The 18,609-nt window shown below is 35.5% G+C and overlaps 1 long non-coding RNA gene across 3 annotated transcripts in view; it reads right to left on the bottom strand.

Annotated features, from left to right (window-relative positions):
* The window catches only part of LOC109025813 (uncharacterized), a 192,877-nt gene extending 175,960 nt beyond the window's left edge, over positions 1 to 16,917 (bottom strand). For all 3 annotated transcript variants that reach the window (XR_008677455.1, XR_002004804.3, XR_002004805.3), the window contains exon 1: positions 16,664 to 16,917. This is a non-coding gene — a long non-coding RNA (uncharacterized lncRNA). The remainder of the gene's footprint in view (positions 1 to 16,663) is intronic.
* Positions 16,918 to 18,609: the final 1,692 nt, after the last annotated feature.

The raw sequence follows: 18,609 nt of genomic DNA, 5'->3' as shown, positions 1-18,609 counted from the left end.
ACCCATCAGCCAATATTGAACCAGGATACCTTTGCCCTGTTTATTTGTTAAGCATCTGAGATTTATGATCATTTGTTGAAATAGTTAATCTACACAAACTAACAGAACATATATTACAGATTAGTAACTAAATATTAAGTAGACATTTTTATCCTACTCCAAAGCTGGGGTGTTTTTCCTCCGTTCTTTCTCACAGTCACTTGGGATTGCTGTGCTTAGTTTGTCAAGTGATCTCACCTCTTCATCATTACTTTTAGCTTTTCACGTGTGATAATGGTAATTCTTGAAGATGCTATCCAAATTTTATTTGGAAAATTATGAGCAGGTAAAAAGACCCCTCTTTCTGTGGAAATTCTAAGTTACTAAATAAATTTTTAATTGAACAGCTGATATACTGATCAGGTGCAAAAGTGATATTTACAGTCCCAACCTTAGATTTGAAAGTAGCTATAAACTGATTATAGTCTAGATTGATGAGACAAGTTGAAATACAATTAAACTGCACTAATATTCCAAACTAATGTTTTTGGGGGAGAAAATGGTGGCTTAAATAAATGACTCTCTGCCATGAAGAAGGAACCAAAGATACAGTACATTGCAAATTACAAAGGCAAATAAGAATAGACTACAATTTAAAAAAAAAAAGCCATATGCTTTAGACCCAAAGTACAGAGCTATGCACTGTGAACATGTGCATTTAGTTGACTCATTAAAATAAGGTGCTAACATATACACCATGGAATACTATGCAGCCATAAAAAATGATGAGTTCATGTCCTTTGTAGGGACATGGATGAAATTGGAAACCATCATTCTCAGTAAACTATCGCAAGAACAAAAAAGCAAACACCGCATATTCTCACTCATAGGTGGGAATTGAACAATGAGATCACATGGACACAGGAAGGGGAATATCACACTCTGGGGACTGTTGTGGGGTGTGGGGAGAGGGGAGGGATAGCATTGGGAGATATACCTAATGCTAGATGACGAGTTAGTGGGTGCAGCGCACCAGAATGGCACATGTATACATATGTAACTAACCTGCACAATGTGCACATGTACCCTAAAACTTACAGTATAATAAAAAATAATAATAATAATAATAATAATTTAATAATAAAACTTGATTATATATATTTAAAAAAATAAGGTGCTAAGATACACTCAGGAGTAAATAAACTTTACAAGAACTGTGAACAGTCTGAAATTTACAATTTTATGAATATTCATAGAAGACATGAGACTCCTGGGTCAGAGGCAAATAACAGCTTATTACAGCAACAGCCGAAGCCAAATTATCAGCATTTTTGCACTGATTTCTTGATCCACTTTCCACATAGCAAAGTGAAGAGGGGCAGATGGCATGTGCATGCACAATAGATTGTATTACAGGAGAGGAACCCAGAGCTTAGGGAACCCAAATTATTTATAACGGGCAGTTAGCATGCACATTCTTGGTTCCACAAGGTGATACTAATGCTATTTTCCAAGACTGCAATCAAATCTTCCTCTGGTTCCTGGGGGAGACACTATCTTCATAATCTGAGGCTGTTTATTATACAAACATCCTTGAAACAACAGTCTAGGACAAAAGGCAGTTAGCCCTCCCGCTCACAAGCTATACAGAACCATGAGAGATCCTGAAAGAATTGTCTCTCAAAAGTCCTTAAAGAGAGACTTTTCTATGTTTTCACGTCACACAACAATGTAAAAATATAAAACTCATGTTTTATATAATTGGTGCTTTTACATACTTACATAAAACAGAGAAAAGTATAAAGAATAAACAACAGTGTTTTACTTTTCGTATCATTTTTAACATCAGCTAGACTCATCTCTTAATTTTATGTCTTGAGTCTTTGGAGGACAGAATATATTCCTGGAGCTATGAAGATTTGCAGGGTTTTCCAAACATGCTAAATTTTCCTTTGTTTTATGCCAATTCTGTCTCCCTTGGAATTTTACTCTCATCTCCCAGCTACAGGGAGAGCATTTGCCCTTCTGTTTTTCTCCCTTTGTTACTGATTGGTTCAACCAAGTCTTTGTGTTTTGTTCCCCGGGGGAGGCTCTCATCTGTCATGATGAACACCCAATTAGTCCCTAGTTATTGTCTTCCTGCTATTAATTTTCCCCCTAATGCAACCCTGAAGTCACAGTAATTGTTTAATGGACCAAAAAACATCTGATGATAACACAAGACCTCTGGACTTCTAGATTGCTGTGCATATCTATGAAGATTCTTTCATTTGGCTTCTGCTGTGGAGCTGACACTATGAGATAAATAGGCTGACCTAATTGAGGCCACTAATGAGCTATTCTTCCCTTTTAAAAGAATATTTTGTCCAATTTCTTACATATATGTAGTACAGCATTGGAGAGGTTCATTTTTCTAGCATTTTGTTTTATGATAGCATTGAGTGTCCTGGGAATTATTAAAAGCTTCATCATTGATACACAGACATGTCACCCACCTGGCCTCTGCAGGCATGTGAATTGGAGACCCACTATTTAAAGATAGTAATGAGAAAGAGATAGAAAATTACTAACCTATAATTTTTCATTTATTGATCATGGTAGATATGAAACAAAATCCTGGTTAATAGCAGATATTCCTCTTAGGAAGACTTAGAGTAGAAATTTAATGGATGAAAAGATTGTAGGGCATGAGAAAAAATATATTTCACTTGATTAGTTAAATAAAACTGATTATCTGGTATCATTATATTATGAATTAGGAAAGATAACAAAATAGGATGAGTTATTATTCTTTCATTTTAATAGTTTGTAACCTACGAGGAGAGATAAGATGTGAAGTTACACAGCAAGTAAGACAAAAAATAGACAGCAACAATAAAGAATATATCATAAAGAATAACAGAAAGTGACAAGTTACCAAATGGCATAGATTTAAAAGTGTTTTTTGTGTTCACAAGAGGTGGTGGGTGCTTCAGGCTGGGGATTACCAAAGAAAGCCCTATCTCAACTATGCATGAGAGCTGGTTGTCTCTCAGTGTTGAGAATGTATCCCAAGTGAGAAGATACTGAAAGCGAGAAAAAACACAGTGATTATCTTCATTTTATACTTCTTTCCTGGATACCTGGAACATTTAAATGAGCCTGAATATATTTGGGAGTTACTGCCAATTTTAGCCGAGAAATAGAGAAAGTAATTATATGAAAACTAGACATTATTCAAGCAGTCTCAATAATATTAGAATGTATGTCATACTATATAAATGCAAACTCAATCACATAATAAAGAATACATTTAGACATCCAATGTTTAATGCTGAAATTAATATAGGAAAGACTAAGCACAGCACTGGAGAAATAGGAAACCAGAGATTATTAATGGTAATAATCATGGAGTTAAACATCCAAGACAAAGTAACTTTGAAGCAAGAGGCGTGTTACTTAGGTTTATTAGTGAGACTCTACAACAGTGTTCTTAATATTTTTTTTTAGAAAGATGTATGTGATAATCTAAAGAAAGCTTTTGTTCCTTCTCCCTTTTTCAGTATTTCCAAATTCAGGCACACAACATTTTCATTTAATTTCAGGTGTTCATGTGTCCCCTGAAGCTCACGCACATATTCAAATATAAGGAACCCTACTCATAAAGAACTGTAAGGCTGCCACAGAGTAGCATTGACTATTATATGTCAGCAGTCCTGAGTCCTGCTTTACAAAGTCAGAGATGGGGCATGGGGATAGGTACTAAACACCTTGGTCCTAAACAAGGTACTAAACACCAGATTCCACTTATAAAGGAATTTATTGTTAAGCCATTTACAGACTTGTTCTCTATTCTAAAGAAAATAAATGCTTGTCAGGGAGCACCATTAAAAAATGCCACATTTGGTTACGCCTTCATTTCTTATGCTCAAAATTTGCCTATTGTACTTTGCATTAATTTCTATAATCATTTAAATCTTCAGTTACCATTGAAGAGAATACCTTGAAATAAGCAGCAGTTGACCTTTACATTTTTACTACTGATATGAGTGTTACACTCATATCAAGACATTCTATTTGAATAATCTTGATTTCAGTGCTGGCCAAACCCAAACTGATTCTTTACATTGTTAATAACATCTCTACTTGGCATGTGTTCTGGAGCCAATAGGGTCTCTGCATCCTGTTAATAATTCTCTTTGTGCTCCCCTTTCTATGTTAAGGCCACATGATTTTCAGACCATAGCAATATGAAAAGCTCTCAATGTACTTCATCATAGGAGATCTTGAAAACAAGTTTCTGTGATTGATTTGTCTGTGGTCATGTGGATAGCAATAGCAGCCTGTTAAACCTTGTCTTCAGTCTAGGGAATCTGTATGTTTTCTCCCTTAATATACAGCTTAAGTTGATGGCATTGTGACTTTGCTGTCCCCACCTGCCCTCTTTTTCAGATCTGCCTCTCTTTCAGGATGTTCTTTATCTTTAGGTGTGCTGGGATTTCATGCCACCATATAGTACTCTAAATAAAGAACAACCATCAGGGAAAACCCATGTACTACTCATAATAAAGAACCATGGGCAGGGGGGAACTCACCCCATTATAGAATAAGACTTTCTTTTTTTTTGTTTGTTTGGTTTTTTTTTTTTTTGAGACGGAGTCTCACTCTGTTGCCCATGCTGGAGTGCAATGGCACAATCTCGGCTCGCTGAAACCTCTACCTTCTGGATTCAAGCAATTTTCCTGCCTCAGCTTCCCAAGCAGCTGGAGTTACAGGCACCTGCCACCATGCCTAAGTTTTGTATTTTTAGTAGAGACAGGGTTTCACCATGTTGGACAGGCTGGTCTCGAACTCCTGACCTCAAGTTATGCGCCCATCACAGCCTCCCAAAATGCTGGAATTACAGTCATGAGTCACCATGCCCAGCTAGTAGAACAAAACTAACTTTCTGTACTAGCTTAACACTTACTAGCTGCACATCCCTAGGAATCTGTCCTAAACACACGATACCATACCTGCAGTATAGGGATTATAATAACTACTCTGAGAGACTTACATGATTGTTGTAAGGTCAAAGTGATAACGAAAATGGCAAAGTATTATACAAATTTAAGGGCTTTCTGTGGTTATTTATAACAACAACAATAATAATGAAAGCATTTATACTAAAATATTTGAGTCACAAATTCTGGAACAAGACTAACAGGGCCTCTTCCTCTGATTTTGGTTACGGTACTGATGCTAATAAACCCTGCATCTTAAAATCATTTAGTTTGCCATCTGTATATTTATTCAACAGACATATAAGTACCTACTCAGTGTCAGACACTGGGCTAAACACTCACAATACAGAGATGAATCTCCAAATTCCCTACTTTGAAGAAGTTCTTGGCCTAGGGAGGAAGACACATTGTTAGCAGAAATTATAATGCAATGGGATAGAAGTCTATACAGTTACACCTGCACAGAGAATGGCAAGGATGCTCCAGGCTTGTGTTCATTCCACCAAGCACAGCAACTCTATCTCTACTGTTCTTTAAGGCTGGAGCTGGTTTCTGTGGCATCAGTTGTGCAAGTTGTGTATTCCCAATGTGGAAACAACAAAGTAAAATTTCATCCACCAAAAAAACAAAAATAGGCATAGTTCAAAGTAGTAGAGCTGGGCATTTGTAGAGCTATCCATTGGCTTTTCCAGGCCAACATTCCTTTTCCATTATTTTGGTAACAGACTCCCCCTTTTTGTGGGCACTGTAAGCAGTCAGAATGGGCTAACCGTGTCCTCCCACATGGTGTGGGCACAACCCAATCCAGACCAAATAGAACAGACTCTCGCTTTGTGTTTTCTGCCAGACCTATCAGAGTGGGATCTCTATTATCCCTGAAGTTGCTAAACAATTAATGTGTGGGCCTAGAGCTAAAGGTGGTCTCCTTTGCCTCTGTGGAAGGAGCCTGCTTGAGAATGACATAAACACAGATGTGGCAGAGTTGGAAGCTGAAAGATGAAGACATATAGCCTTAATAGCATTGAACCCTAAGATCCAGTCATTCCTGAATTGCTGCATCCTTTGAACTTTTCACTTATATATGTTAATAAATTTCTTTCTTTGCTTAAGCTGATGTAAATCAGGCTTTGAACTTGCAAATGAGAGGGTTGCCAATACATTCTTAATAGTAGCTACGGACCTTCTATTACATTTTTTCCCCATTAGACTAGAAAGGAAGCTGAAATGGTCTTGTTCAGCAGTGTATCTTTGATAAAACAGAAATTACCAATCCAATGGAAAAGTCATTACTAGTTTTACAATATGGCTTTCTTCCTTAATTTAGCCATTTTCTTCTCCTTCATTTTATCTACCTAATATATGTACCTAAATGTGTTATTGATTATGCAGGCAGCACATGGAGAATCCTGCTCTAGTCAATGTTGACAAGATTGAATCTGCCTCCAGCACACAGTCCACATACTCAACGTGATTTTTTATTTTACATCTTTGACTTGGTGGCTGGGAGGAAGGTATGATTTTGTGCTGCTGGGTGTACAGGCACGGATTTGGAAAGTTGAAGATTGAATTGGAAGAGAATTTGGCTTCTACAGAGTTAAGTAGAAATAGTCTGTTTTGGCCAGACACGGTGGCTCACACCTGTAATCCCACCACTTTGGGAGGCCGAGGCGGACAGATCATTTGAGGTCAGGAGTTTGAGACCAGCCTGATCAACATGGTGAAACCCTGTCTCTACTAAAATACAAAAATTAGCTGGGCATGGTGGCAGGAGCCTATAATCTCAGCTACTTGAGAGGCTGAGGCAGGAGAATCATTTGAAGCCAGGAGGCGGAGGTTGCAGTGAGCCACGATCGCGCCAATGCACTCCAGCCTGGGTGACAGAGTGAGACTCCCTCTCTAAAAAACAATAAAATAAAAATAAAAAAAAAAAATAAAAACAGTCTGTTTTAAATGCCATGGCTTCTTTAGCATCAAAACTGCTTTATGTTGATGATTACTCTTAAATGCAAATACTGTCTGCACTGGGGGAAAGTAAATATATTGAGATAAATATCCTGGTGTGTTTTAAAGATGAAATATTATAAAAGGAAATCTCCTGTCCCTCTAGAATGGTACTGAAAGGAGGTTTAATAATTTTGCTTTGAAGACACAATGAAGTGTTAGAAAAAAAAGAAATTTTTTGAACAGTAAAGTCAATGAATTTAAAAATTAATATATAAACATTATTGTCCAAGGCCATAAGCCAAACTTATTTAAGACTGACAAGGCAAAAGTACCTGAGTACCATAGCAAATAAGGTAGGATGAAGGAGATACAAAGGAGAAAATCATTGTTGTAACTGTCTTGCCATCACAGAGATTTCGAAAAGTGGAGTGCCATGATTTGAACGTGTCCTTTTCAAAATTCAAGTTTCCAATATGGTGATATTAAGAGGTAGAACATTTAAGAGGTGATTAGACCACAAGGGCTCCTTCCTCATTAATGGGATTAAGGCTCTTATAAAACAGATTTCACACAGCATTTAGTTAGCTTGCACTTTTGCTCTTTGGCTGTGTAAAAACACAGCATTTATCTCTTTTGCCTTCTCTTTGTGAGGATACAGCAAAAAGGCTCTCACTGGACACTGAATGCCAGCATCCTGAACTTGAACTTCCCAGCCTCCAGAACTACGAGCAAATAAATTCCTGTTGTGTATAAATTACCCCATCCATAGTATTATGTTATAACAGCATAAATGAATGAAGACATCCAATTACGTAAAATAAAAAGAAATCCTTAGCTGGGACACAACCATTCTTGCTATCTTGGCATAGAGTATTATAGTTGTCTTCACAATAAATGAATATAAATGAGTGAGACAGGCAGTGATAAGAGTCATGCATCAGCTCACAGGCAGACTTGGAAATGTCCATGACCATTGCATTTCCAGTGGAAGATGGGAGCCAAAACCAAATCTTACCAGATATGCAATTACAGATTTACAAGCTGTATTTGCATATGTTCTAAATACAATGAAAATTTAAAATAATGAGTATCAGAGCTCTAAGAATTAAGGACTTGAAAACATAATTTCACAGAAAAAAATGGAGTACATTGTTATTAAGTTTTAATATGCTTAAGAGCTGACTGATGAGATTGGGAAAGTCTGGAGGAATAAAAGCACAGACTTCTAATAAAATGTCATAAGGAGGCTGCTCGCAATGCTCTTGGTAATGTTACAAAAGTATACAAGGGACATGTTGTAAGTACATCGATTAATACCCTTAACTGCAACTTCTCCACTAATCGTAACCTTATAGGTAGTCAGAAGCACTCATAGCAGCCCACAATGCCATGTCCTCAGGAATTAACTTTCTGCTTGAGGATTAGCACATGGTAACTTACAATATTTACTTCTGTCATAAGATTCCCTTCTGACCTTGTGATAAGATATGTCTAAATGCTGCGAACCTGTCATATTATCTGTTCTTAGTTTTTCCTAGCAGCTGATTGATAGCCCATCATGTCCTTCAATGTTTAATATCTATAAGATTATTACACATTTTCTTGTATACAGGAAGGTAGAGAATAAGAAATATATACCAAGAAATAAAATAGTGTTCTAAGTGGGGAGAAATGTTTTCAATTTTGCCATTTATTACTATTTTGTAACAAGATTTTTATCAAAGTAATAAGAGATATTTGAGGTTTTTTGAAAAGAATTATTAAAATAGCCTAATAAAACTATGACACCAGTGTTAGACACTTGATGTAACAGACACTTTTTTCAATATTGTAGTAAATAGAATCAAAGATGTTCTCAGAACATGGTATTTTTATTAACTAAGGAGAGCTGGGTAAGACCCTGAGCTATTTCTAAGGTACAGTGTGCATACCTGGCTCAATGAGAAATGGGGAAAATATAGAGAGGAGGTAGTGAGGCTTTCTAGACTCACTGGAATTTGAATTCTGAGTGCTTAATTGTTAGTGGAGAGCCAATTTGAGAGACTCCTAAACCATAACCTACTCCTCAGATTCCTTATGGAATTTATCAACAGAAAACAGGAATAAGAAATAAGTATAATTAGCATGTTTTACTATTTTTGGGAAAAGATGAGGATCACACAGTATACACATCATGGTGTTGTGAGACCCTTTGTCCTGGGGACCAACCAACCTCTTTCTCAACTGATTCCAGGCTGAAAACTGGCAAAAATATTGTAATTTTTAAAATAAGAGCAACTGCCCTCACCCATCTGTTCATCTATTCTGATATTCTTTTGATTACATAAGTTAAGCAGTACCCTTATTGGCTTCCCATCTGTTTCTTCTATGGAGGCTGTGTTCTATTAACCATTTCCACATTTCTCTGAAGGTCAAGCTTCCTTGTGTGCCACACTGATCTTACTGGTCATTACAATGATGCATACACCCCAAATTGGGGCAGTTGAGAGCCACTACCCCTCCTGTCCTGGTTTGGGGTCTCATTGTACCCATTGTCAGTAATAAGCCAGGCTCTGTGTATTTTCTCATATCATCAGTCCTGACCTGAAAAGCCACCGCTGATGTTGCTGATGCTTCTCTTGCCAGTGCTTTCTTGATGGCTTTGGTTAATGGTATGTCTTCTGGGTCTTTCTGTGTAATATAACACTGGAGTGTGTCTTTGGTTCTCATGTAATATATCCACTTCAGCATGCTCCCTTACCTGACCCTTTTATTCTTTCCATCACTTTCTGCTACAGCAATTGAAGCAATTGCAACACCACTCTGAAGGAGTCCTCACTTTATGCAGCCTTCCAGGAACCACCCTAGCAGCAAGGTGGAACCATCTACTGAGATATTTGCAAGATATTCAGTATTACATCCTGAGAAAATGCCTTCAAGCCCATAAAGTCTCCCTTTATCAGTCTTTTTTTTCTTTTTTATTTTTCATTTTTATTTTTTTATTTTATTTTATTATTATTATACTTTAAGTTTTAGGGTACATGTGCACAATGTGCAGGTTACTTACATATGTATACATGTGCCATGCTGGTGTGCTGCACCCATTAACTCGTCATTTAGCATTAGGTATAACTCCTAAAGCTATCCCTCCCCCCTCTCCCCACCCCACAACAGGCCCCAGAGTGTGATGTTCCCCTTCCTGTGTCCATGTGTTCTCATTGTTCAATTCCCACCTATGAGTGAGAATATGCGGTGTTTGCTTTTTTGTTCTTGCGATAGTTTACTAAGAACGATGATTTCCAATTTCATCCATGTCCCTACAAAGGACATGAACTCATCATTTTTTATGGCTGCATAGTATTCCATGGTGTATATGTGCCACATTTTCTTAATCCAGTCTATCATTGTTGGACATTTGGGTTGGTTCCAAGTCTTTGCTATTGTGAATAGTGCCGCAATAAACATACGTGTGCATGTGTCTTTATAGCAGCATGATTTATAGTCCTTTGAGTATATACCCAGTAATGGGATGGCTGGGTCAAATGGTATTTCTAGTTCTAGATCCCTGCGGAATTGCCATACTGACTGCCACAAGGATTGAACTAGTTTACAGTTCCACCAACAGTGTAAAAGTGTTCCTATTTCTCCACATCCTCTCCAGCACCTGTTGTTTCCTGACTTTTTAATGATTGCCATTCTAACTGGTATGAGATGGTATCTCATTGTGGTTTTGATTTGCATTTCTCTGATGGCCAGTGATGGTGAGCATTTTTTCATGTGTTTTTTGGCTGCATAAATGTCTTCTTTTGAGAAGTGTCTGTTCATGTCCTTCGCCCACTTTTTGATGGGGTTGTTTGTTTTTTTCTCGTAAATGTGTTTGAGTTCATTGTAGATTCTGGATATTAGCCCTTTGTCAGATGAGTAGGTTGTGAAAATTTTCTCCCATTTTGTAGGTTGCCTGTTCACTCTGATGGTAGTTTCTTTTGCTGTGCAGAAGCTCTTTAGTTTAATTAGATCCCATTTGTCAATTTTGGCTTTTGTTGCCACTGCTTTTGGTGTTTTAAACATGAAGTCCTTGCCCATGCCTATGTCCTCAATGGTAATGCCTAGGTTTTCTTCTAGGGTTTTTATGGTTTTAGGTCAAACGTTTAAGTCTTTAATCCATCTTGAATTAACTTTTGTATAAGGTGTAAGGAGGGGATCCAGTTTCAGCTTTCTACATATGGATAGCCAGTTTTCCCAGCACCATTTATTAAATAGGGAATCCTTTCCCCGTTGCTTGTTTTTCTCAGGTTTGTCAAAGATCAGATAGTTGTAGATAGGTGGCATTATTTCTGAGGGCTCTGTTCTGTTCCATTGATCTATATCTCTGTTTTGGTACCAGTACCATGCTGTTTTGGTTACTGTAGCCTTGTAGCATAGTTTGAAGTCAGGTAGCGTGATGCCTCCAGCTTTGTTCTTTTGGCTTAGGATTGACTTGGCGATGCGGGCTCTTTTTTGGTTCCATATGAACTTTAAAGTAGTTTTTTCCAATTCTGTGAAGAAAGTCATTGGTAGCTTTATGGGGATGGCATTGAATCTGTAAATTACCTTGGGCAGTATGGCCATTTTCACGATATTGATTCTTCCTACCCATGAGCATGGAATTTTCTTCCATTTGTTTGTATCCTCTTTTATTTCATTGAGCAGTGGTTTGTAGTTCTCCTTGAAGAGGTCCTTCACATCCCTTGTAAGTTGTATTCCTAGGTATTTTATTCTCTTTGAAGCAATTGTGAATGGGAGTTCACTCATGATTTGGCTCTCTGTTTGTCTGTTATCCTTTATCAGTCTTATGTTTCAGCTTCCTTAATTAATCAACAAAAATATCCAATCCTACAGGTACTCCCTTAGCTTGTGCTAGTATATACTGGCTAACATTTATTTGTTAGTTCATTTGTATTTTCATTCCTCTCTTCCTTTATCGGGGCAGCTAAGTCCGGGCAGATCCTGAAGGGGCCTCCTAATGCTTTACAATGAAAAGGCCACAAAAGGGAAATGCTAGCTCTTAATAGGAAAGGTCAACCACATCAGTAGGTTCTCATACCACACCTTGCAGAAAATTACCAATATAGAGAAAGAAGAAGGAAGCATCACTGTAGAGTCCACAAATAGTAAAGGGATAATAAAGGAATATTATAAACAAATTTATGCTAATACATTTAACAGCTGGAAGAAAATGAACAAGGTCTTTGATAGACACAAGTTACATTTTTTAAAAAAAGGAAAATATAAATAGCTCTTTGTCTTTAGGAAATTGAATTCATAACCAAAATTTTCACACAAGGAGAACTCCAAACCAAAATGATTTTACTAGTGAATTCTATCAAAAATTAAGGGAATAAATAATCAATTCTATACAAATACTCCTTATGAAAGTAGTGAAGTTACATTTATCAATCTGTTTAATGAGGCCACTATAACCTAGTGGCACAATAAACCTCAGGAATGCAATCTTACTCAATCAACCATCAGCAAATTAAACCCAGTAATATATAAAAAGAATAATACGCCATTACCAGGTAGGATTTATCCCTGCAATGCAAGGTTAGTTCAACATTTGAAATAAAATAAATGCAACTCACCATGATAAGAAATTTTTCAAAAATCATCTCAAGAAATGTGGAAAAGGCACTTGAAACAATCCAACTTATTCATGAAAAAATTCTCAGCAAACTAGGGATAGAAAAATCTTCCTCATTCCAATAAGTATCATCTACAAAGACCTATCGCTAACACATCATTATTATTCATAATGGTGAATTAATGAATGCTTTCCCCCTAAGAGTACAAAACAAGAATATTCTCTCTGCCCATTTCTATACAATATTTTATCAGTCAGTGAAATATGATTTTTAAAAAAAGAACAAAAAAGAAAAAGAAGAAAAGATATAAGATTTGAAAAGGATACAGTAAAAACAGTATATTTGTAGACAATATGGTCATGCAACATTGTCCTGCGCTTACAAAATCCTAAGACACATACTAAAACCAAAATTGACTTAACAAAGTTTTAGGATACAAGATTAATATACAAAAAGTATCTTCCCATATACTACTAGAAACAATTTTAAAATAAAATTAAAATAAAAACATTTTCATTAACAAGCACAAATATATAACAAATTTAAAGAAAATATGAAAGATATTGTTGAGAGAAAGTATGGATATAATTAAATAGAGTGCTATGCTATGTTCTTAGATTTGAAGACTTCATATTGTTAAGATAATAATCCTCCCCAAATTGATCTATACATGCATCGCCGTCTTATGCAGCCAACAAACATGAAAAAAAGCTCATCATCTTTGGTCATTAGAGAAATGCAAATCAAAACCACAATGAGATACCATCTCACACCAGTTAGAATGGCAATCATTAAAAAGTCAGGAAACAACAGGTGCTGGAGAGGATGTGGAGAAATAGGAACACTTTTACACTGTTGGTGGGAGTGTAAATTAGTTCAACCATTGTGGAAGACAGTGTGGTGATTCCTCAAGGGTCTAGAATCAGAAATACCATTTGACCTAGCAATCCCATTACTTGGTATATACCCAAATGATTATAAATCATTCTACTATAAAGACACATACACACGTATGTTTATTGTGGCACTGTTCACAATAGCAAAGACTTGGAACCAACACAAATGCCCATCAATGGTAGACTGGATAAAGAAAATGTGGCACATATACACCATTTAATACTACACAGCCATAAAAAAGGATGAGTTCATGTCCTTTGCAGGGACATATATAAAGCTGGAAACCATCATTCTCAGCAAACTAACACAAGGACAGAAAACCAAACACCTCATGTTCTCACTCATAAGTGGGAGTTTAACAATGAAAACACATGGACACAGGGAGGGGAACATCACACACTGGGGCCTGTCGGGGAATGGAGAGCTACGGGAGGGATAGCATTAGGAGAAATACCTAATGTAGATGACGGGTTGACGGGTGCAGCAAACCACCATGGCAAGTGTGTACCTATGTAACAAACCTGCATGTTCTGCACATGTACCCCAGTACTTAAAGTATAATAAAAAAAAAGAAAAAAAGAGAAAATCCCAACAGATTTTTTAATAGAAGTTGAAAAGCTGATTATAAATTTTATGTTGAAATTGAAATGACCTCGAATAGCCAAAACTATCTTTAAGAGGGAACAAAGTTGGAATACTTACGTTTCCAGAGTTTCAGACTTACCATAAGGTTAAATCAGTGAGGTATCAATATAAAGATAGACAGACAGATCGATGGAACCAATAGACACAGTCATATTTGATCAAAATATTTTTAGCAATGTACAATATATTTTCAACAATACTACCATGAAATACAACAGCAAAGAAAGTATTTTTAACAAATGGTATTGGGATAACTTTATATTCTTATTTTTAAAATAATAAAAAGTAATTGAACCTCACATGATACACAAAAATTAATTTGATGTGTATTAAAAACATTAAACACAAGGAAATCTATAAATCATGCAGAAGAAAACATAAGAGAATGTCTTTGTAACCTTGAAGTGTGCAGATTTTTCAGGCCACAAAAAGCATAGCCATAAATAAAAATAAATAAAGTAGACTTCACCAAAATTAAGAACTTTAACAACTCTGCTTATAAAGTGAATAAAAATATTAAATATACATTTCACAAAAGAAGATAGTCAGATTGGCTATTAGCACATAAACAGTTGCTTAATAAACTTAGTCTTCTAAATTATAATGCAAAATAAAACCACAGTGAGACACCACTACATACCCACTAGAACTGATTATACTAAAAAGACTGAAAATACCAAATGGTGAGTCTTTAGAGTGAACAGACCTCATATATCACTTGTAAGAATACCAGTGGCAATTCACTTTTGAAAACTATTTGAGTTTCTTGTAAAAGAAAACATACACTTATGTTGAAAATGAATTGTACAAGGATATTCATTGCCACTGTACTCACCATAGCCAAAACTGGAAACAATCTAAAATATCCAACAACAGGAAAATAAATAAATTGTGATATATTCACCTATACCACATATATTGTTAGAATACTTCTCAGCAATAAAAAGAAATGTATTACTAAAATAAACATATGGTTGAATCTCTAAAACATTATGTTAACCTAAAAAAGGACCCAAAATAATGCATACTATATGACTTCATTATCTGACATTTTAGAATACACAAAACTGATCCATGGTAATAGAAATCAGAGAGATGATTCCTGAGGGTGGAAGGAGGAGATTAACTAGAAAAAGTCATGGGGGAACTTTCTATGACAGTGGAAACGTTCTATATCTTGGTCGTTGTTTTAGATGAGTGTATGCATTTGTAAAATCCATCAATCAGTACACTTATATTTTGCACATTTTATGCTATATACATTAAATGTCAACAAAATTGAGAAAAAGATGATTTTTCTTTATGCTGATATAACCCAGAATCTTTAATCTCATTATGTTCATCTAAAATATGTCTGAGATATGAAGGTGAGCATAAATTTGTAATTTCAAACATAATTCATGTGTTTATTTTAGATTTAAAGAGTCATAGTGTCTTTAAAATGCCATGGTCTCTATTTTAATAGTCTATTATAAAGAACTAATAAAATTCACCTTGGGTCACTCTGGTTTTGGCATCACCCTCAGCATCTCACTCAGCACTAGATATGACTGCTTCTGATTTATGACTATCAAATTGGTTTCCTTTCTAGTATTTGAAATTTGTATTTTTAAAATTACATATTTAATGATAGCTGCTGCATTAATGGAACCCACTTCCTGCTTACTAATTCTCTCACACACTTACACACAACAAATATGTCTTCTCTGTTGCATCACTATTTGCCAAAGTAGCAGATGAATCAACTTTAAAAATGAAAATGTTCCTTTTAGCCAAAAATGTAAGTTTCTTCCCCAAATGGAAAATACAATGTAGTTTTCCCTGATGACTGAAGAGCTGATTGTGTAGGAAAAATATAAACAGTAATGTGCTGAACCCATGTCCATTGTCACGCCCTCACTTGAGACAGTGTAAAGCCTTATGTGGCATTGTGCCCTACACTGCCCTCTAAGGGGGTCTCTGGCATACACTCCTAGAATCATTCCTGCTGCCTTAGTGTCCTTATCCTATTGTCTTATCCATTCTGTGTCTGCAAGGTCTGTGTCTTTTCCATTCCTTTGGGAGGTACTCACAAGCAATGAATACATCTAATTCCATTTGGATTTCTTTTCTAATGTCTGCTGGCCCAGTGGTCCACAACTTGTTATTCAAAATGCATGACGTATAAAAATCTACTTAAAATAAGAAACACTTGTGCATCTATTACCAAACCAACCTCAGATTTGTTGAGTTCCTTTCATACTGCATTTATCTTTTTAAATGAAAGATTTTTAAAATATATTTTGTACAACAAACGAAAAGTAGAATTTCACATGAATTCCAATTGAAGGATTGAGTCCCAAAATCATTGGAGATCACCTCTAAAAAATACCAGGTATACCACTAAACTCTTGAATATAATTTATAGGAAGCCAAATATTACATTTTATTATAGCCAATGTCTACACTATTTGTAGAAGTGATCTAATAATAAGCATCTATGTCAAAGCCTGATGGTTTAAGAGAAATGCTTTGGGGGAATAAAAGTACTATCTTCCATGGATCAATTGAAACTCTTTGCCACTCCAAATTTTTCTGAAAACAGAGCTTTTCAGTTTTAAAAAAAAAATGACTCACCTCATTCACTATAGGTCTGTTGAGACTGAATTTGTTATTTCCGTACTTGAAAGACTCAAATCAAGTGCCTCTGATATTTTCCTGCAATTAGGAGAGCTTCATGGCATCTTTGGAGATGGTTTACTTGATGTTGGCATCCATTTAATTAAATCCTAATAGCATAGCTAGCAAAAGAAACAAAAATAACATGTGTTAGCTTTAAATATCTGGGGAAAGTGACAAAGACAAAGAAATGCTTTATTAATAAAAGATTAATTATTTTTCATTATAAATATGTATTTTCTAATTTGCCTTTATTTTCTATGAGAAAAGAGTAATGACAGACTGCTGTAATTACTTTCAAAGTAAAATAATAATTAGTATTTTGGCATGAACTTCATCTTTGAAGATTATCTTTTCAAATACTATATTACATCTTTTTAAATGCATTTTTTCTTCTGAAAGATTTAGTCACCCAGGTGGGGTATTATTGATATGGAATACTCAGAAGCCAGTGAATAAGCTGGTATCCTAGAATAGTTTTCCTAACGAGCTTATAAGCACATGTAGCACGCAGGCATTTTAATCATAATCATTTTTTTAACTTTTCTTAATCGTGAAATATATCCAGAAAGAGACACATAAATGGATAAATGGATGAATTGGTGGATAGATGAACTGATGGATGGAGGGATGGAGGGATGGAGGGATGCGAGAATGGAAGGACATAATGGATGGCTGGATAGATAGATTTATACAATAACAATCATTAACGTAATTCCCTGCCATCCTTACCTAAGTTAAGAAACAGGACATCACCAATACTTAGAAGTCACCCCCAACTTCACATCCCTCCTAGGTCACATCCCATTTCCTATCCTATGCAAGTAACCACTATCCTAACTTCTATTAATTCCTTTGCTTTTCTTGATAGTTTTACCATCACTAAATTCATCACTAAACAACATAGTTTAATTCTTCCTGATTTTGAAATTTGTTTATAAATTCTGACTACACGTTTTCCTTTGTAACTTGCTACCTTTGACCAACATTTGTTCGTGAGATTAATCTATGTTAATGTGCAGCTGTAGTTTTATTTCCATTGCCACATAGTATTCTATTGTATGAATGTACCACAAATTATTTATCTGGTGTATAGTTGATAGATAAGTTGGTTGTTTTCAGCTTGGGACTATTATAAACACTTCAATATATTTTTCTTGGTGCACTTGTACAAAACTTTCTCTAGGATTAAAATTGGTTATAGATTATACACATTTTCAACTTTTCTGGAGAAAGCAAACTCTTTCACGTTGTGGTTGTACCAAGTTCATTCATGCCAACACTGTGAGAGAGGTACCTTTGCCGCACATCCCCACCAACACATGGTATTATCAGAATTTACAATTTTTCTATAACTGGTACATGATTTTAATTTACATTTTTCTAATCATTAGTAAAATGAGCAACCTTCCCTTATGTTTATGAGCCACTTGGATTTTCTCTTTCTTGAAAGATTCACTCAAATCTTTGCCTATTCTTATGATAGGTTGCCTGTCTTTTTCTTATCATTTTGTATTGAGTGTATTCTGGATATTAGTTACCTTGCACATCTGTTCTTAGATTTGTTTTTTATTTAAACCTTTATGTTTAATTGACAAATAATAACTGTATACATTTATGGAGCACAGTGTGATGTTTTGATATTTGTATACATTGTAGAGAAATTATATCAAGTAATTAACATATTCATCACCTCTCATATTTACCATTTTTTGTAGTGAGAATATTTTAAGTCTGTTCTTTCAGCACTTTTGAAATATGCAATACCATAGGTACCATTTTTAATGTTATCTTTTTTAAAAATGTGTTTTTTAACTCTCTGTTGCTGGTACATAAAAATATACCATATGCAACAAATTTTTATAAGTGGATTTTGTACCCAGTTGCTTTGTAAAACTGTCTTA

This window comes from Gorilla gorilla, chromosome 11 (assembly GCF_029281585.2).
Source record: "Gorilla gorilla gorilla isolate KB3781 chromosome 11, NHGRI_mGorGor1-v2.1_pri, whole genome shotgun sequence".
Lineage (NCBI taxonomy): Eukaryota > Metazoa > Chordata > Mammalia > Primates > Hominidae > Gorilla > Gorilla gorilla.
This window is presented reverse-complemented; position numbering and strand designations above follow the sequence as displayed.